Source organism: Lagenorhynchus albirostris, chromosome 13, assembly GCF_949774975.1.
Source record: "Lagenorhynchus albirostris chromosome 13, mLagAlb1.1, whole genome shotgun sequence".
Classification (NCBI taxonomy): Eukaryota; Metazoa; Chordata; class Mammalia; order Artiodactyla; family Delphinidae; genus Lagenorhynchus; species Lagenorhynchus albirostris.
This window is the reverse complement of record NC_083107.1, coordinates 17,937,552-17,959,158: the sequence shown is the minus strand read 5'-3', so window position 1 is coordinate 17,959,158 and position 21,607 is coordinate 17,937,552. Positions and strand designations below refer to the sequence as shown.

Below are 21,607 nucleotides of genomic sequence, written 5' to 3'. Positions count from 1 at the left end.
TACAGTGATTTTTGGTACAATAGGTTGGTGTATATTTTCTAATATGTTCCATTTTAAATAGTTTAATATATGCACACATTTTTTTTTAAATGTTGGACACATATAAATTAACATGTTGGCCCTAAAATCAATAATGGTTTCAGGCTTAGCTATGACCTCATCAGCGATCGTCTTTAAGCCACAAGAATACAGGAGACATTTGTTTCTCCTTCACCACTTTGCCCTAAATGCTCATTGCAAAAATTTGTCACAAATTAGGCCCTCCTAAATGATTTGTGTCAATATATGAATGAATCCACCTTCACAGATTCCCATCTCCATCTCCTCCTAGCCCTGGTATTCTACTTAATATCCACAACATCACTGTGATGTACGTATTGCTTGCTGGATACTTCTGATAACCCATTATGTCACCCGGGGCTAGAAATCTTGCTGCTGCATCTGAAAGCTAGAATGAGACAGGTTGTTCATTCTAAAGTATGAGGTGTTCAGTTATCTTCAAGTTATTCAAGAGAGAGCAATAAAGTCTACAGACTGCTAATTGTCATCATATTTCTCCAAAGAGACAGATAGTAAATATTTCAGTATTTGCAGTCCATACAATCTCTGTTGCAAAGACTCGATTCTGCAGTTGTACCACAAAAGCAATCACAGATAATATATAAACAAATAGACATGGTTGTGTCCCAATAAAACTTTATTTACAAAGACAGATACTGGAGCAGACTTAGCCCCAGGGTTGTAATTTGCCTGCCTCCAGGGATAGACAAAGTCTTTTTTGCCTCTATACCTGAGCTGTTCTGACACTGTAGCAAGACTTATTATCAAAATATTGGTGTCCATTCTCCAAATGAATATTGAAATAAGCAGAAATCATTGAGGCTAAAGTATTGATTGGGAAAACATGAATTTGAAAACTAGACTGCCTGTCTATATCCAGATTTTCTATTTATTATATGCCCTTGGCCAGCAGACATATGTTCTCTTGCCTCAGTTTTCCTGTCCGCAGAATGAGAAGAATTGTTTCCTCCAGAACAAAGAGGTTACTAAGCAGCTGAGGCTCAGTTTCTGGTCCCAGGAACCAGGGTGTCTGTGGGGTAGGGGAGAAACAAAATCTCCTCTACCTTCAGAATTTTTGACAGATGACGTTCCATATAACCACCATAATGCTTTCCATCTTGAAATGGTACAACTGTGCCCTGCAGTTTCAGAGGTCAGAGAAATGTGTTTGCCCTTTTTTGTGGCATGTACCAATACAATTGAATCTATTCCAGAAATATGGTGTATTGATGGATGAAGATACCAATTTAATCACTTACAAAAATTTGCTACAATATTGTGCTGTCTTTCCAGCTAATGACCAATGTCACTCAGCATATCCTTTTGCTTTTTTACCATCTACTTTCACATTGGCTAACGGTATATCCTTGTGTTTCAATCATTTTATGAAAAAAGTTAATGGAACATGAGTGGGGACAAACAAATTTGCTGAATCATCATGGAGCCGACAAACTGCATGCATTATTCTGTTCCCAGCATCACAATTACTCAGAATTCACTATTTAGTTCCTTTGTAACCCAACCTTCCAAGATATCTGCTGACAGATATCAATTTTGGGAAACAGAGTAATATGATGCATTGTGTGCATGGTCATATCGTAAAAGGTAAAATGCAATTAAGTCTGACACAGTGGCCAATTCATTGCCAAATGCAGTTGACCTGTTACATGCAACATACCTGATGCAAGACTGGAATGAGGGGAAAAAGACCTACTGTCAAATGGATGAAAAGCAACTTTATTCACATAAGCTCATATTAAAATGTTTTTAAAAAGTGTTTTATGGAATCATCAGCTATTAAGAGTTAGCAGAGATTTGGCCTTATACATAACTGCAAAGCAGGTCATACACTTCCCAGTCTGTATTTTTTCCATTAAACAAGCCATCATAGAAATCATATACAACTAATACATGTACATACTTATTTGGTATAAGAATAATTTCAAACATTATTCATCCTTCATTGAATTATATCCACAAAAACCTAAATTAGTGAATTATTCAAGATCATTTCTATATGTGCAAACTTGTTTAGTGTCTTAACAATAACACTTTGACTCTAAATATTGCTCACCCTCTTCATTTAACAAATGAACCATGTTCTCTCAGAGCCTTATGCTCCAACACTGAGCTATTACCCTAGGAAGGAGATGGAAGTTTCCTCTAGAACAAAGAGGTTACTAAGCAGCTGACTTGTCTGCTTTTAGGAAAATTATAGTTTGTTTGTTTTTTTTAATGCCAGCATTTTACAGTAAGAGAAAGTATACTAAATTTGAAATGTACTTAATGCTACAAAACCCAGGCCATATTAGGCCTTGGATTTTACACCTGCCAGAAAAGACAAGACCCAGGAGATGACATGGAATATATGAAGAATCTGCTTTTACTAGGTCGGAGATTTGAGGGAAGAAGAAGGAGAGTTTGTTTCCCTTTCCCCTTGGGAAAGGGGAGAGGAAGATCCACATGGCTGGGGGAAGTCTGAGGCCAAAGCACCCAAGTCTTAGAGAAAGCCTGCTAGTGATTACTTCCAAGGAAGTGAGGAGCAGTGGCCTGGGCTCTAGATGTGAAATGCCTGTATAGATGAGTCTGATGTCTTTTTCCTGGCTTTTCCTCAGCTGCCTAGGTAGTGCTGGGCCCCAGGTATTCCTACGTGTTTTGGTGAGTGCCAGTCTGAGGCTCAGTTTCTGGTCCCAGGAACCAGGGTGTCTGTGGTGTAGGGGAGAAACAAAATCTTCTCTACCTTCTTTAGGTCTCTTGGCTGTTCCCAAGAATTAAATTGATATAAGATAAATTAACAGGAAAAAAAGCATACAAATTATATCAAATCTTTACATACACGTGGGAGCCTTCACAAGAGAATGAAGGTCCAGGGAAGTGACCAGAGCAGGAAGCTTTTACACCTTTTAGGCAAAGAAACAATAAATTTATGAAGAACTGACAAAACAAAGAGGTTTGGGCTGGGGTAGTAAATGGTGGAAACTGTAAATAGGAAGACAAAGGTTAGCTTAGCAAACTTTGTACAGATTTCTTGGCCCCAAATTCCCTGTCTCTGGTGATAAGAATGTCTTCTACCTCCTGGTACAAGGAGCATACATTTCACACTGGAGTTTTATCTCCTGCTTTCAGAAAGACAAAGGAGGGTTTCTGACCCTTTCCTTCTTACACCTACTGTTTCTTAAGTGCTGTTATTTCTAAATAATCAATATGCCAAAGTGACGTTTTGGGGTGACATATTCTGAACACTTTCAGTGGCTTAGCAAGCATGAGAAACTGCTTGGACCAAGTACTACAACATTAGGTTCCAGCATGCCACCTTGCAATGTTACCTCAGCTATCACTTCTGAAAGAGGGCCTGAAGACACAGAAAACTTTGCATTCTTGTAAGAGCCCCTTCTCACAACTACAAAATATATTAAATCCCTGTGTATACTCAGATTCTATGCTTCCACAAAAGAGATTCAAAGAAGGCAGAACTCAGGGGTGAATTATTTTTCTAAATGCACTAAATCATCTATAAGAGATTATTTAAACTATGTATGATAAGGGACATTTCAATATTTAGAATATTATTAAATATTTAGAATATTTAGAAGGTAAATACTTAAACTGGTACATTTAGATTGGGAAATATAACTTTCTCAGCTAGTCTGTGGGATAGGGTTCACAAGGAAGAGAAGATCAGATCTAGAGATAATTAAAAGAATGTGATAGGTTCTAGTAACTCAAAGGAAACACATGAGCTTGATATAGTCATTTTGAAAGACTGGAGATTTCAAAAGACCTAACTGGTTCCACAAACTAAGACAGTTTAATCAGGGAAGGATAAAAGGGATAAAACTCACAACATCATTTCTATGGAATAGATAGTTAACATGCATTTTAAGTAATTAGATTATCATTACTATATTATCAATACATAGGAGGAAACTGAGTTCAAAGAGGTTAAACAATGTTATCAGTACCACCTATCAGAGGCTTGACTTATTTGACTGCCTAAGACAGTTGCAGAACATTTGACAGCATAAATCTCAAGAACTTCTCTAAGTCTCTGTTTCTGGGGAGTAGCCGCACCAACCAACATAATCAATATACATTTGATTATGTATAATATACATTTATATTCATATATCAGAAGAAATTGGGTTTTAGGTGGTTCAATCTATCTGAGGTAATATAAGTGAATATATATATCAAACTAATACTGTGTCAATTTCTGAAAAGATTCTTCATGTTAAAAAATTGTTTTTGTGTGTGTGTGTGTGTGTGTGTGTGTGTGTGTGTGTGTGTTCTAATGCCCAAGAAAATGACAGGGGAATAAAATGATAGAACTCATCAATCAGCCTTCAAATGTAGCTCCAAAACCTCTAGGCTAACAGGTTTTTCAAAGACCTCAGATGTTTATGGATACTTCTTCTAAGGGAAAGTTCCAGAGATACTGGAAGAGGGAACCCATGGCCAACCAACTTCTTTGAAAACTTGCTGGAAGAAATTAGAAGTAGAAAATATGATTAGGTGATGATGATCACAGCTTAGTTTCTTTAAACACAGAGAAAATTTTGGGAGGAAAATAAACCTACTCCAGAATAGTAAAAGATAATCAAATTTAAAGGGAAATATTATACTTTAATTTACAAATTCTTTCAGGTAGCAAAACATTGAGGTCTTTATTAAGATCTTCTACTGTATCTCTTCAGACTTAGATTTAATTTTTCAACCCCAGGAAATAACAATTTATATTAATTCAATACAAATGTTACTCTTTTTTGGGGGGGGAGGTGTAGGGGGTAATCTCAAGGTTAGCAATTTGGAATTTCTGTATTAATTCATTATGATTTTTGTTTCTTGACCTCTACAGTAATACTATCATATTCTATATAGAATTCTTAATGAAAGGTCAAATATCCAGAAAACATACCTTTTAATTTACTTTTTATCTCTTTCATGAAATACTATTGACTGTTTATTCTTTATATTGTACTGACCACTTTGAATCAATATTCCGCCAGGTTGTTGTCCTATCATCTGATATTTACCATATACAAGATGTTCGCAAGTAAGAGGAAAATCTTCTTTGGAAAACATGTAATTGAATACTACAGAGAAGGTACCTGTTAAACTCATAAAAGGTATCCACATATATTAAAAGGATTATCACTATTCCATAATTAAATCTTTTGGTAGAAGCAAAGAAAAACAGTCAATTCCAGAGACACAAACAGAAAAAGGCCAATATCTGGTTTAATTTGCATATTTTAAAATAAATAAGGTTAATTATAAAATGCTGAATTCTATAAATGCCTTAACTTTTCAGGGTTTAAAAAATATTCCCCTCAATTGAGGTTTTTGTAATTATACTTTAAGAAGTTAATATCCACCTATTACAAGATATATTATAGATAGATAGATTACACACATTATGTTCTTTAGCTCATACCAGAAAATGAATATTTGAAGGATAAGAAATAAAAGACTCAGTTATATGCTTAATCAAGCAAGGTATAAGGAAACAGTTGTTCCCCATGGACAGAATAGTTCACCTACCTTCTGAGATTTTAAGGCATGAATCAAAGAAATCCTATTTTTTTAAAAATTGAAATCTGAGTCAATCAAGCAAAAATGTAATGGTGAACTTCCAAAAAAGCATGCACGTACTGGGAACAGAAGTACTTTTACAAGGCTATTTTTTTCTGCCTACTAGCTGTGTGACCTTGGACAATTTAATTAAGCTCTCTGGCTCTCAGCTTTGCCATGGATGAAGTTCTAAAAGTATAAAATATATTTTTTACTATAATAAAATAAAACAATGTAAATACCTATTTAATATGTTTTCAGTTAGTTTTAAAATACCTTTATATGGATTGCATTATTGTAATATTATATACATTATTAAATTACATGAATTATATGAATTGATTTCCCAGATTAGTTAATAAAAACATTTAACTTGTCATTCACTTACTCTGAGTTCTTTTTCTGTTTATCACTTATTCCCACACACTAAAATGTATGGTCCATTAGAGCAGGAACATTGTGGGTTTTACTCACTGTTTTTTCTTTTGTACAGACTGATATATAAAATACTGTTAATGAGTGAGATATGTCATTCAGAATTCCCTAAGTTATGCTACAGTAACTAAAACTCTCAAATCTTAGTCACCCAACATGCACAAGAGTGTACTAAAGTTTTGTTCACACTACCTGTCCATGATGAGTAAGCAAGTGGGTTTGCCTAAAGGTAGTGTTATGGGCTGTGCTGTGTCCCCTTCAAATTCATATGTTGACGTACTAAACCTCAGCACCTCAGAGTGCAACTGTATTTGAAGATAGAGGCTTTAAAGAGACTATCTTCCTTCTTAAATTTTTTTTTCTATACACTGGCAATGAACAATCCAAAAATAGAATTAAGAAAATAAACCTATGTATAAGAGCATCAGAAAGAATAATGCACTTAGGTATAAATTTAACAACAAAGAAAAAAGTGCAAGACTTATGCATTGAAAAACACAAAACATTATTAAAGGAAACTGAATAAGACCTAAATAAATGGAAATAAAACCACCCTGTATTCGTGGAGTGAAAGCCTTAACTTTTAGGATGATATATTCCCTTAATTGATTTATAGACTCAGTTCAATTCTATCAAAATCCCAGCTACAATTTCTTCCAAGAAATTTATAAGCTGATTCTAAAATTTGTATAGGGGACCTGGAAGAGCCTAAACAATCTTGGAAAGAACAAAGCTGGAGGACTCTCACTTCTCAATTCCAAAACTTACTAAAAAGTTATAGTAATCAAAACAATGTAGTACTGGCATATGGATAGACATATAGAACAACAGAATAGAATTGAAAGTCTAGAAGTAAACATGTACATTTTTGTTTAACAATGTTGTCAAGAAAATTTACTATCCATTGAATGTTTGTGTCTCCTAAAAAATTTATATGTTGAAACTTATGTCCAATGTGAAGGCATTTGGCTGTGTGGTCTTTGGGAAATGATTAAATCCTGAGGATGGAACCCTCATGAATGGGATCAGTGCACTTATTAAAGAGACCCTAGAGACCTCTCTTGCCCTTTCTACCGTATGATGTTACAGGAGACAATGACCATCTATGAAGAGGAAACTGCCTCTCATCAGACACTGAATCTGCTACACCCTAACTTTAGACTTCCCAGCCTCCAGCATTGTGAGTAATACATTTCTCTTGTTATTATGCCACCCAGTCTATGGTATTCTGTCATAGCAGTCCAAACAGGCTAAGACCAAATTTAACGGCAAAAATAGTCTTTTTAACAAATGTATGTTAGGACACCTGGATATCCGCATGCAAAAGAATGAAGTTGGACTCCTTTCTCACAACCCACACAGTTCAAATAAAAGTGAATCAAAGAGCTACATTTAAGAGATAAAACTATGAAACTCTTAGAAGAACACATATATATCTTCATGAATTTGGAATATGCAGTAACCTCTTATATATAACATAAAAAAATCAACCAAAGAAAAAAATAGATAAATTAGACTTAATCACCTTGAAAGTCTTTTGTTCTTCAAAAGACAATATAAAGAGAGTGAAAAGACAACTTCAGGAATTGAAGAAATATTTGCAAATCACATATCTGATAAGGATCTGGCATCCATAGTATATAAAGAAGTGTTACAACACAATAATAAAAAGATAAATAACCCAATGTAAAATGGATTTGAATACCCATTTTTCCAACAAAGATACACAGATGGCAAATAAGTACATTAAAAGATGCTCAATATCATTAGTCATTAGGGAAATATAAATCAAAAGTGCAATGTTATACCACTTCACATACACTGGGATGGTTATTACAAAAGGCAAACAATTAGAAATCTTGGGTATAGATAAATTGGAGCCTTAACATATTGTTGGTGGGCCTGTAAAATGATGCATCCATTCTGGAAAACAGTCTGATAATTCCTCAGAAGATTAAACCAAGTTACCATATGACCCAGCAATTCTATTCCTAGGTACATACACGAGATATGAAAGCATATGCACACCAAAAAACTTTACTTGGAGAGACTTTCAAGATGGTGGAGGAGTAAGAAATGGAGATCACCTTCCTCCCTACAGATGGATCAAAAATGCATCTACACGTGGAAAAACTCCTACAGAACACCTACTGAATGTTGGCAGAAGACCACAAACTTCCAAAAAGGCAGGAAAATCCCCACGTACCTGGGTAGGGCAAAAGAAAACAGGAAAAACAGAGACAAAAGAATAGGGACGGGACCTGCACCAGTGGGAGGGAGCAGTGAAGGAGGAAAGGTTTCCACACACTAGGAAGCCCCTTCACTGGCAGGGATGGGGCAGAGCTTTGGAGCCACAGAGGAGAGCGTAGCGACAAGGGTGCAGAGGGCAAAGCAGAGAGATTCCCACACAGAGGATTGGTGCTGACCAGCACTCACCAGCCTGATATGCTTGTCTGCTCACCCATCAGGGCAGGAGGGGGCTGGGAGCTGAAGCTTGGGCTTCAGAGATCAGACTCCAGGGAGAAAACTGGGGTTGGCTGCGTGAAGACAGCCTGAGGGGGCTAGAGCGCCACAGCTAGCCAGGAGGGAGTATGGGAAAAAGTCTGGACCTGCTGGAAAAGCAAGAGACCATTGTCTCAGGGTGCATGAGGAGTGTGGCTTCCTGCTCCATGTGCCCACAGACGATAGAGCACCACCTAAGCAAGCTCCAGAGATGGACATGAACTGTGGCTATCATCTTGGACCCCAGAGGCGGGCATGGACCGCTATCGCTGCCGTCACATCCACCAAGGATCCTGTGTGCAAGTGCAGGTCACTACCCACAACCTCCCGGGAGCCTGTGCATCACACCACGGCCAGGGTCCCATGATCCAGGGACAACTTCCCCTGGAGAACACACGGTATGCCTCAGCCTGTTGCAAATTCACGCCGGCCTCTGCCACCACAGGCACACCCCGCATTCCAACTGTGACTACCGTACCCCTCCCTCTCCTTAGCCAGAGTGAGCAAGAGAGCCCTAATCAGCCGCTGTTTTAACCTTCTCCTGTCTGGGCGGGGAACAGATGTCTGAGGGCAGCCTACATGCAGAGGCAGGGCCAAAACGAAAGCTGAGCCCCAGGAGCTGTGCAAACAAATAAGAGAAAGGGAAATTTCTCCATGCAGCCTTAGGAGCAGGAGACTAAATCCTCGCAATTGGCTTGGTAAACCCTGCATCTGTGGAATACCTGAATAGACAACAAGTGTTCCCAAAATTGAGGTGGGGGATTTGGGGAGCAACTGTGGACTTGGGGTTTGCTTTCAGCGTTTGATTTGTTTTTAGTTTTATATTTATCCTAGTTTAGTTTTTAGTGCTTGTTTTCATTTGTGGGTTTGTTTACTGGTTGGGTTGCTCTTTTCCTTTTTCTCTTTTGTCTGTTTAGTTTGCTTTAACCAATTTTGGGGGGGGTTGTGTCTGTTCATTTTTTTTTTCTTTTCTTCCTTTTCTTCTGAGCCATGCGGCTGGCAGAGTCTTTGTGCTCTGGCCAGGTGTCAGGCCTGAACCTCCAAAGTAGGAGAGCTGAGTCCAGAGACCTCCCAGCTCCAGGTAATGTTAATTGGCGAGAGCTCTCCCAGAGATCTCCATCTCAACACTAAGACCCAGCTCCATCCAATGGCCAGCAAGATCTAGTGATGGACACCCCATGCCAAACAACTAGCAAGACAGGAACACAACTCCACACGTTACCAGAGAGGCTACCTAAAATCATACTAAGTTCACAGACACCCCAAAACCCACCACCAGATGCAGCCCTGCCCACCAGAAGGACAAGATACAGTCTCACCCACCAGAACACAGGCATCAGTCCTCCCCACCAGGAAGCCTATACAAGACACTGATCCAACCTCACCCACTGGGGGCAGACACCAGAAATAAGAGGAACTATGAACCTGCAGGCTGCAAAATGGAAACCCCAAGCACAGTAAGTTAAACAAAATGAGAAAACAGAGAAATACACAGAAGATGAAGGAGGAAGGTAAATCTCCAAAATTTACAAGCATCCCATGCAGCTCAATATCAAAAAAACAAACAGCCCAATCCACAATTGGACAGAAGACCTAAATAGACATTTCTCCAAAGAAGACATACAGATGGCCAACAAACACATGAAAAGGTGCTCAATATCACTAATTGTTAGAGAAATGCAAATCAAAACCACAATGAGGTATCAACTCACACCAGTCAGAATGGCCATCATCAAAAAATCTATAAGCAATAAATGCTGGAGAGGGTGTGGAGAAAAGGGAACCCTCTTGCACTGTTGGTGGGAATGTAAATTGATACAGCCACTCTGGAGAACAGCATGGAGGTTCCTTAAAAAATGAAAAATAGAACTACCATATGACCCAGCAATCCCACTGTTGGGTATATACCCTGAGAAAACCATAATTCAAAAAGATACATGTACCACAATGTTCATTGCAGCTCTGTTTACAATAGCCAGGACATGGAAGCAACCTAAGTGTCCATCGACAGATGAATGGATAAAGAAGATGTGGCACATATATACAGTGGAATATTACTCAGCCATAACAAAAAATGAAATTGAGTTATTTGTAGTGAGGTGGATGGACCTAGAGTGTCATACAGAGTGAAGTAAGTCAGAAAGGGAAAAACAAATACCATATGGGATGGTTGCTCAAGAGGGAGGGGTTATGGTGATATATGTATACATATAGCTGATTCACTTTGTTATACAGAAGAAACTAACACAATATTGTAAAGCAATTATACCCCAATAAAGATGTAAAAAAAAATTACTTGAAAGTTCATAAGAGCATTACTCTTAATATCCAAAATGTGGAAACAGCTCAGATGTTCAACTGCTGAATGGCTAAATGAATGTGTGGAATATTACTCAGCTATACAAAGGTGAATAAAATACTGATTCATGCTAGAATGTGGATGGACCTTTAAAGACTTATGCACAGTGAAAGAAGCCCAACAAAAATGGCCACATACTGTGTGGCTCCAATTATATGAAATGTATAATATAGGAAAATGCATAGAAAGAGCTAATAATTATCTGTATATTGTCTTTCTATCATTATAAAATGAACAATGATCAGGAAGTGTCACTATTGGAGGTTTTGAACTCGGAAGTCTCATGGAGACATGTTCAATAAGGTGCTTTACTTATATTTTTAAGTTGTGTTGTGGAAATTTGAAGAGGAAATGGGAAATATTTCAGATGAAGATGATAGTACATTCAAAGAACACAAAAGGAACTAGATTAGTGGGGATTCTCAATTTTTAGTTAATTGCCTAGTTACCTCAGATATTGGAAGTTTAAAAAATGCAGGTGTCTAAACTTAACTCATACAGAGTGAAGTAAGTCAGAAAGAGAAAAACAAATACCATATGCTAACACGTATATATGGAATCTAAAAAAAAAAAGGTTATGAGGAACCTAGGGGCAAGACAGGAATAAAGACGCAGATGTAGAGAATGGACTTGAGGACACAGGGAAGGGGAAGGGTAAGCTGGGATGAAGTGAGAGAGTGGCATGGACATATATACATTACCAAACGTAAAATAGATAGCTAGTGGGAAGCAGCTGCATAGCACAGGGAGATCAGCTCAGTGCTTTGTGACTACCTAGAGGGGTGGGATAGGGAGGGTGGGAGGGAGACACAACAGGGAGAAGATATGGCGATATATGTATATGTATAGATGATTCACTTTGTTATAAAGCAGAATCTAACATACCATTGTAAAGCAATTACACTACAATAAAGATGTTAAAAAATGAAAAATGGTTAATGAATTACAACCTATGTAAGAATTTATGATGGGAGGGTCCTTGGGTTCTCTATTTGTGAAAATGCTTCTTAGGTATGTCTAATGTGCAATGACCTATAGGAATCACTCCTATAACCTGTCTTCTAGAGGGCAGGAACCAGGCTGTACTTATATGTTTATCTTTCAAACCAAGTCCAGAGTAGTTTTTCAAGAGAATATAAACCGAAGTTCACACCATAACAATATACACATGGACAGGTAAAAGTGACCTTCCCATTATTTAAGCAGGAGGGTCAATTTATATCAAAGACTTTGACCAGAAATAACTCCTTAATACTCAAGTTACTAAATGGATAGCCAATTGCAAAATTCCTACTGATCCTGTCATATGGCTTTATTTTTAACCAGTAAACTCCACTGATTCGGCTTTCTTTTTTTTTTTTTTTTCAGATCTGAGTCTGAGCATCTGTATACCTTATTAATGCCATTACTTTCCATATTTCAATGCATTTTATGGGAACCTGTCATTAACAGTATAAAAAACTAATTGCAAGTTTCATGCCACATTAATTTCCCCCATAAACAAACATCTGAGAATTAAGACATACGCTAATAGAGAACTGGTAATTTTATCCACATACCTACCAAGACAGATGGAAGTCACCTCAGACAGAATTTTGATAAGGAGGACTGAAAGCCAAAACCCTCTTTTGCAAGGTCTTGACAAGTTCTATGTGATCTGTTGTCATAGTTACAACTTCAGGTGCCATTTTCCTACAGCTTACCTTTATTTTTGAACTCATATTTTCTGATGAAATATGGATATTTTAAGTAAAGAACAGGCCTTTGTGATGACTTCAATCTAACTCAAACACATGGCTTTGATTCTTATACTCATGGGCTAATGGTTGTCTGAAGACATCACCAGTCCTTCCTCCTGGCTCACACTGGTGAAAGTCTATGTCAGCTGGAACAAATCACTCTCTCTACTCTTCAGTTAATTAAAATATACATTCTTTGAGTATTCTTTTGGAGGGTTCTCCAAGAATGAATGTCATATACAACCTGACTCAGATAAAGGTATTTTCTGATAAGTGAGTACCCACATATATTTTCTAGTCCACTTTAGAGCAAACAGAATGATACATTTCTTTGTTGATGAAAAAGGAGAACAATAGTTAGGCATGTCACTGTTTTCATTTTTATCATTGGAAACCTAAAGAAGGTACTATGAGGATAAATCTATACACATTTTTAGGTTGACAAATTTGACTATTATTTCCCTTTCAAATAACTATTTACAGTTTTGAATGATTTATCCCCCCAACAGGATTGAACAATTTAGGGAAAAATGGCTGAACTGGCTTTTGGTAGATACATAAATTTGCAAGGGTGAAAGATAAAGAAGAACAAAGGAACTTTACAGATTCTATTTAACCATTCTAAAATACCTGCAATTGAAAAGAAATATCCAAACTGTAAGTAACGATTGAAAGCTGGTTTGATTTAGTTGAATGTTACAGAATATGCATATATCCATACACTGCTTGCCAAACATACATGTGCCTTTCCCTCAAAGCCCAGTATTCTTGCACTGGCATGTTCATGTGTCCAGTTCTTGCCAACTGACTCAGGAAAAAATGACAAGTATCTATCCTAGGCCAGAACATAGAGAATAGGTGTGATTTCTCTCAGCACTTTCTTCTCTTCCTCTTGTCACCCTGGAAACACACACACAGTGAGACTGCAAGACCCTGAATGGTGCATGAAATAAACATCATGTGCTGAGCTCCTGAGATTGGGGCATTAATTTTTTACTCAGCATAACCTCATTTATCTAGATTGGCACAAATATATGTTAAATCTGGAATAAAAAATACCTGAGTTTGGGCTTCCCTGGTGGCACAGTGGTTGAGAATCTGCCTGCTAATGCAGGGGACACGAGTTCGAGCCCTGGTCTGGGAAGATCCCACATGCTGCAGAGCAACTGGGCCCGTGAGCTACAACTACTGAGCCTGCGCATCTGGAGCCTGTGCTCCACAACAAGAGAGGCCGCGATAGTGAGAGGCCTGCGCGCCACAATGAAGAGTGGCCCCCCCTTGCCACAACTAGAGAAAGCCTTAGCACAGAAACGAAGACCCAACACAGCCAAAAATAAATAAAATAAAAATAAATAAATAAGAAGACCCCAAGATCACTATTAAAAAAACAAACAAACAAAAACCTGAGTTTGAGTCTCAACTCTTTTATAATCTTTATGATCTTCACAGTGCCAGGTAACTCAGGTGAACAACTTCTCAATGAAGTTAATGCTCACTAAATATCTACTTCTTCTCATATATCTCAGCCTAAATTGTACTTAGTTTGTGGTCATATGACTAATTCTGGTTAATGGACTGAGAACAGCAATGGCAAGGATTCCTTACCATCAGAGGTAATAAAGAACTGCTATTCCTCCTTCATTTCTCTTTCCCTCTGTCATGAGGATCCATAAGCCAAATGTTTCAGAAGGTATGAGCTCTAAGATAGAGCACCATGGCTTGAACCACAATGGGCTCTGAATGATTGAGAAATCATCATTAGAAATTAGTTTAAGCCATCGGGATGTTATGGCTTATTTTTAAGCTCAGCATAGACTGGTCTATCCTCATTAATTAAATGGTCACTTTTTAATGTCATTCTTTGATTCCCTTAATCACTACCATATTTTCTACAGCAGTGACTCTCTAAGTGTGATCTGCAGACTTGGGTTGAATCAAAAAATGTGTGTTACCAGTTAGCAATTAGATAAATATAGAAACTGAGTGTAAGACTGTAGACATTTTTTATAGCAACTGAATATTTCCATGACACCTAAATATGTGTGATCATGGTTTCAGCTACTCATTTATATTGTATTTCACATGTTTTGTTATGGTTCATTCTACTGTATTAGTCCATGACAGGTTTAAGGAATAATAAGGAAACTGGCCTCTATAACATATCAGACATTTGGAACTGTTGAATGAATGAATTAAAATGCCCATGTTCCTCATATACAGAGATATAGTTTAGCATGATTTAAAATGAGATTTATCATTTCTGGTAAATGTGATATATACTCAAGTAATGTAAATAGCATACCAGAAAGCACAGAGAAGATAGAAAAACAAAGACAGAAAGAAATAAAAAGTCACCAAAATTTCATTGTAATTAACATTTTAGTGAATTCTTGATATCTACTAACACACACACACACACACACACACACACACACACACAGCCTTCAAGTATTAACTTAGTTGTACTATAGTAGACAATTTATGCAATATGCCTTTTCAGTCAAATATATATCATTGACAAATTTACCTGTCACAAACTTCAATTTTACTCATAATTATTGACATAAACATAGTTTTTTGTTTTGTTTTGTTTTTTGCTGTACGCGGGCCTCTCACTGTTGTGACCTCTCCCGTTGCGGGGCACAGGCTCCGGATGTACAGGCCCAGTGGCCATGGCTCACGGGCCTAGCCACTCCACGACATGTGGGATCTTCCCAGACCAGAGCACAAACCCGTGTCCCCTGCATTGGCAGGCGGACTCTCAACCACTGTGCCACCAGGGAAGACCATAAACATATTTTTTTATTGTATACATATACCATAGTTTATTTATCCAGTCCCTCGTTGATACAGATTTTGGTTATTTCCAACCATTTGTCATCCATGACAGAGGGTAAACTTCCATAAACATACTTATGAATACATGTTTTCACATGCAAATGATGTTCCTGGGGGTAAATTACACAGAATCCCTGAAAATGAGCTTGCCTATCTCACATACCCTATTAATTTATGATCCTTTTGAACAAAACCCATTTCTTGACCATTTTTTCAAACTAAGAATTTAAAAATATGTATATATTCCTCACGTTTTGTATATTAGGGATCCATTTTCTTCATCTACTCATAGGCATAATATAGTTCTTCAGGCCTGCATACATGTGATACCTAATGGTCAGCAATTACTATAATTGACTTGTATATTATTGGGAACAAGCCAAGGACAAACCCAACTAGCCAGCAAGGCCTGCAGAAACATTCTCTTGGATGGTTATAAATCTATGAACTGGATAGTGGCTGTTTTGTATCTCTCCCTTGGCCAGCAGGTGTAATGGGATGGGACTAAATGTACCTCAGTGAGCCCACACATTTATGATCCATCTGTTCAAGTAGGAAGGAATGAGGCAGGTGGGATTCTTCATGCTACAATAGGGCTTAGATAGAAGCAAATGGAAATGATGATTTTAATCATCTTTGCAGAGCTATAACTCATATTTTTAATTCATATTAAAATTACACTCACACTGTCATGAAAGCTATGGCTAATAAAGAATGAACTTTTAAAAACTTATTTTTCTTTAATTTAACATATCTTTTCATGAAATTTTGCATCCAGTGGAGGCCGAGGCCCCAGGCGAGTCTAGCTGGCACAACGTTGGTGGAGGGCAGCAGCTGGTGGCCACTACAGCCTGTTGGCAGAGATCAGGTGCAGCAGCTACTGTGTGGATTAGGAGACAGTGAGGCCCTCACAGAGGTCAAGAACATCTGCTGTGACAGCCTGGAGAACTTGGAGCAGGTGCTGGCAGAATTCTGTGCCCTGACCAGCCTCAAGCAGTACCACCAGAACCTTGTGCAGTTTGAGGAGTGTGTCACACAGTGTGACTGACCAGTACGTATGTGAGTAGTGGCTACAAGAGCGCACGGCTTTATTTGCGCCTGTTGGAGACCTCCATCAAAGAAGAAAGGCTCCTGGAGGAGCCTGAGGAGCCTTGCTACCTCTGCCTTGTCATGGACTTATGTGAACGTGGAGGCCTGAATCAGTCTGTCCTGTCCTGGAGGCTGGACCCAGCCACCAGCAAAGTTTCATGCTACAGCTCAGGACCACCAGTGCCTTCAGACTACATCATGCACAGGGATCAAAGCTGGAGGACAAGCTCAACACGGAGAGGTCTGTCACCCCCATCCTCAAGGTGGCAGACTTTGAACTAAGCAAAGTCTGTGGTGGGCTGCCCCCTCTCCCCCAACTCCCCAAATCAAAGAGGGAAATCAAGACAACACAAATGTGAATGTGGATAAATACTGGCTTCCCTAAGCCTGCAGCTTAGATTTCTAAATAACCCCCTGAACTCTAGGAGGGATGCTACACAGCCAAGGCCAACATCTTTGCCCTGGGCATTATCATCTGGGCAATGATAGAAAGAATCACTTTCATGGACTCTGAGATCAAGAAGGAACTCCTGAGGTCCTGACCAAGATCTGCCTGTTGGTGAGGTGCTGCTAGATAATGCAAAGATAGAGTAGCATATCCCCCAGAAATTCAGGATTCCCATGTCTGAGGGGACCAAGGTGCTCTTGAAAGAAGTTAGCTGCTAAATCAGGGACCTGCCTGATACCTTTGAACTTGAAACCAGAATGGACCAGGCCACATGTGCTGCTTCAAATTCAGGGCAAAACATCCTGGGTGTTTTTAAAGTAGGTGAGTGTACTGTTTGTTTGGCATGTACACTTAAGACTAGATTCTTCATCCTGGGCCCTGTGGATTTGGGAGGAAATGCAGGGTTGAAGAGAAAATGTGCTTGTCATCAATGGTGCCCCAAATCTGAATGAGGGGATATGTGGGAATATTTGAGTATGAGTTGGAAAGTCTAAAGAAGCCTTCTGAGTGGAGGTTGCATTTGAGCTGAGTTATTTTTAGAAATGCTTTTTTATAATCAATTAATGAACGTTTACTGTAGAAAATGCAAAAAAAAAAATAAGAAGGTTGGTTAGTTTATTTGACCTGAAGAACAAATTGAAAGTTTAAATGATCCAGTATTATTGTCCTTTTTAAACAGAAGAGGACATTGTCTTCCTTAATTATATAGCATGTAAAGGACACTCCAAGTTCTTTCTCTCAAATTTCAGGGAGCTTTCAACTACCTCTTTTTATTATGTACACAAAATATTCTATATTAACACATTATTTCAGTGGTATCTGAAAAAAAAGGAAAGAAAAGAAAAAAAATAGACTTGATCTTGATAGGAAACACCAGGAAAAGGAAATTCATTCCATAGGGGGGAAGCATTTATTGGCCAAAGACCCATTTTGTAGCTGTGGAAATAATTATGGGAGGAATATATGTGAAGGAATATAGGAGGATCCCAGGAGTTATAATTGTAAAGACTGAGAGCTTTTATCTGGAACTTGGAATCTTACTGCTTTTTCATTGTGTAACTGGAAGTTTCTACTCTTTGATCAGTATCTCCTCATTTCCTCCACCCCTCAGACTCTACTACTTATGAGTTCAGCTTTGTTAGATTCCATGTATAAATGTGGTCATACAGTATTTGTCTTTTCTGACTTATTTGACTTAGCATAATGCCCTAAAGATCCATCTACATGGTCACAAAAAGGCAGGATTTCCTTCTTTTTTAGGGCAGAAAACCTATTGTGTGTATTCATACCTATATCTATCTATATCTATGTAGATAAAGAGAGATAAATATTTCACATTTTCTTTATTCATCCATCTTTCCATGGACACTTAGTTTGTTTCCATGTCTTAACTATTGTGACTAATGCTGCACTGAACTTGGAGGTGCAGATATCTCTTCTAGATCCTGATTCATTTTCTTTGGATATATAACCAGAATGTGATGTTTGGATGCATGTTTAGCTTTTTAAGGAATGTTCATACTGCTTTCTAGAGTGGCCATACAAATTTATATCTCCACCAACAGTACATAAATGTCGTCTTTTCTCCTCATCCTTGCCAATCTTGTCTTTTTGATAATAGCCATGCTAACAGGTATAAGATAGTATCTGGTGGTTTGATTTTCATTTCCCTGATTATTAGTGATGCTGAGAACCTTTTCCTGTACCAGTTTGTCATTCATATGTTTTCTTTGGAAAAATACCTATTCAAGTTCCCTGCCCATTTTTAAATTGCATTACTTTATTTACGTATTTATGTATTTATTTATGTATTTATTTATTTATTTGATATTGAGTTGTATGGGTTCTTTATACTTCAGATATATAGGTTGTAAATATTTTCTCCCATTCAGTAGGTTGCCTCTTAATTCTATTGTTTACTTTGCTTTGCAGAAGCATTTTAGTTTGATATATTCTCCTTGTTTATTTTTGCTTTTGATGCTTGCACTTTTGTCATATCTAAAACAATCATTGCTAACACCAAGGCTGAGAACTTTTTCCTATGCTTTTTTTCTAGGAGTTTTATAGTTTTAGATTTTACATGTAAGTCTTTAGTCTATTTTGAGTGAATAGTGGTCCAGTTTCATTCTTCTACATGTGATTATCCAGTTTTGCCAATACCATTTATTGAAGGGATTAGCCTTTCCTTATTATATATTCTTGGCTCCTTTGTCAAAAATTAGTTGACCATATATGCATGGGTTTATTTCTAGGGTCTCAATCTTTTCCACTGGTCTATGTGTCTGTTTTTATGCTAGTACCATACTGTTTTGATTACTCTAGGTCTCTATGGCATTTGGGTCTGCAAGGTAGACTGGGGTGTTGGTGCAGGCTGGGAGCCTGGGTTCTTGAGAGCCAGCCTAGCTCTAGGGTGGGTCTGAAGCCTGCATCTGCAAGGCTGGAGTCTGGGTCCGTGAGGACTGGCCTAGCACTGAGACAGAGGAAGATTCTAGGTCTCTGGGAGCTGGTCTGGAGGCTGGGTCCATGGAGGTCAGCCTGTTACTGTGGTAGGCTGTGAGCTTAGGACCACAAGAGACCACCTGGGCCTTACTGGTGCTGGGGTGGGCTGGGAGCCTGACATCATAGGAGCCAGTGCTGCTGGTGCAGGCCTGGTGCTGAGCTCCTTGCAGTGAAGTCAAGTGGAAGGTGTCTCTCTCCATGCTGGGCTGACTGGGTCTGGAGCAGGGGTCACAGAGGTAATGTGAACTTATCTTTGCTACTTTCTTTAATGTGTCTGTTATCTGTGCTCCACCCAAATGATGCAATCCGTAACTCCTGGAATCCTTAGTTCCTGTGAAGGCATTTTCATGGGCAGATATTTCTTCAATGATATCTCTGGGAGGAGACGAATACTAGAAATTCCTATATCCCTATCTTGCTGACTCCAGAAATGTGTTTTTTGTGGGGATTTTTTGTTGTTGTTTGTTTGTTTTTTGCCAACCAAGTCATGAACTGATTCACATTGTCCTTACCCCTTCCTGTTTCCTTTGATGCTGGAAGCATCTTACATACTTAGATACACATTTTAACATTTATGTCTCTCCCCCACGTCCTGCATCTATAGAGCAGAAAACACTGTATTAAGTTGATCATAATATCAGTTAGCAAAAGGTTAATGTATAATGTTCAACCACAATAGGGATTTCAGATTATCACTACATGAAACTACTTATAAGGTACAAGTGTGGTGGTGTTGGGGAGACAAGGAGGGTCAATGGGGAATAAATACTGAAGCATGAATCTTTGACTCGATGAAAACAATTGCTCAAAAGAAATTCTAAAATAGCTACAAACCTAGGCAAGTTATTCTTAGTAATTTATAATGTCTGAACTTATAAGTTCAAGCCTGAACTCCCTGTATGATAAATTTCATACAGGGAGTTCATATCATACAGGGAGTTCATATCATACAGGGAGTTCATATCATACAGGGAATTCAACTTCAAGCCTGAACTCCCTGTATGATAAATTTTATGTGTGTAACTGCTGCTTGGTAGAGCATATAATTTAGGTAAAACTTATATCCTTTAAGTATTAATAGCTATGCATCTCTTTCTCTGGCTCCCTATCACGTCTTTCAGACTTCCATGATGCCATGTCCATACTCTTAGTCTCCTTCATAATTTTATAAACTTTAATTTTTCATCTTTCCAGAGTGGATAGTAACAAAGTTTCAGTCTGTTCTAAGCAAAATCCTGTCCTGTCCTCATCATTACAATAACCTCACGACAAAATTGTTCATTTTCATATGCTTTTACTATAGTCTTGCATAGAGCCTGAGAATGGCAGACTCAGTGACAAGTGTCCTTAGCAACTTCCTTGTTTTGAAAAACAAAATTTTAAAAATTCATAAATTGAATCTATACCATATCATATGGTTGATGACTAAGCTTGGACTGAATTCTGAGGTCTAGAAAGGATCCCTTTCTCTTCCCTGCCTTAGATTGGTTGGAATTACGATGAGATCAGAGTAAGCATTAAATCAGAGCATTCCTCAATTCAACCCCAACTCTCTGTTTTCCAGGAATAGATTTTTTGAAGAAATAGTGCTGTTTTGGATTCTGCATTCAGATGGTAATGAAAATTGAGAACTTATCTGATCATCTCAGAATCTTCCCAAGTGTTTGTTTTGAGTACTAAGAAATAACTTTTAAGGCAGGACATGTGGTAGTGGAAGACACAGGCAGCTTTTCTAAATTGGCTCTCACTCACATAAGACAAACTGGTTTGCCACGTGACTTTTAAAACCATTCAGTGATTTTATAAAGCAAATATTTCTATTACCGAGAAAGGATTGCTCATCATGCTGTGATCCTGAGTGTGTAATCTCCTAAAATTACTATTCCCCTTCTGGATTTAGGTGTTAGGAACACACACAGGCATTATATATTAATTTAGAAGTCAGTTCTTAAAGGTCTTAAATGGATGAATCCCTACCCCTACCTCTTGGTTTGAGTGACCCCATACCTATATATCTTTTAGTCTGGCACCACAAAGCCAATATCCTGCAAAGAAAATGATCACATT

At 38.1% G+C, this 21,607-nt stretch overlaps 1 pseudogene; it reads left to right on the top strand.

Annotated features, from left to right (window-relative positions):
* Positions 1-8,823: 8,823 nt before the first annotated feature.
* LOC132531921 (serine/threonine-protein kinase 35-like) overlaps positions 8,824-21,607 on the top strand; it is a 145,562-nt pseudogene continuing 132,778 nt past the window's right edge.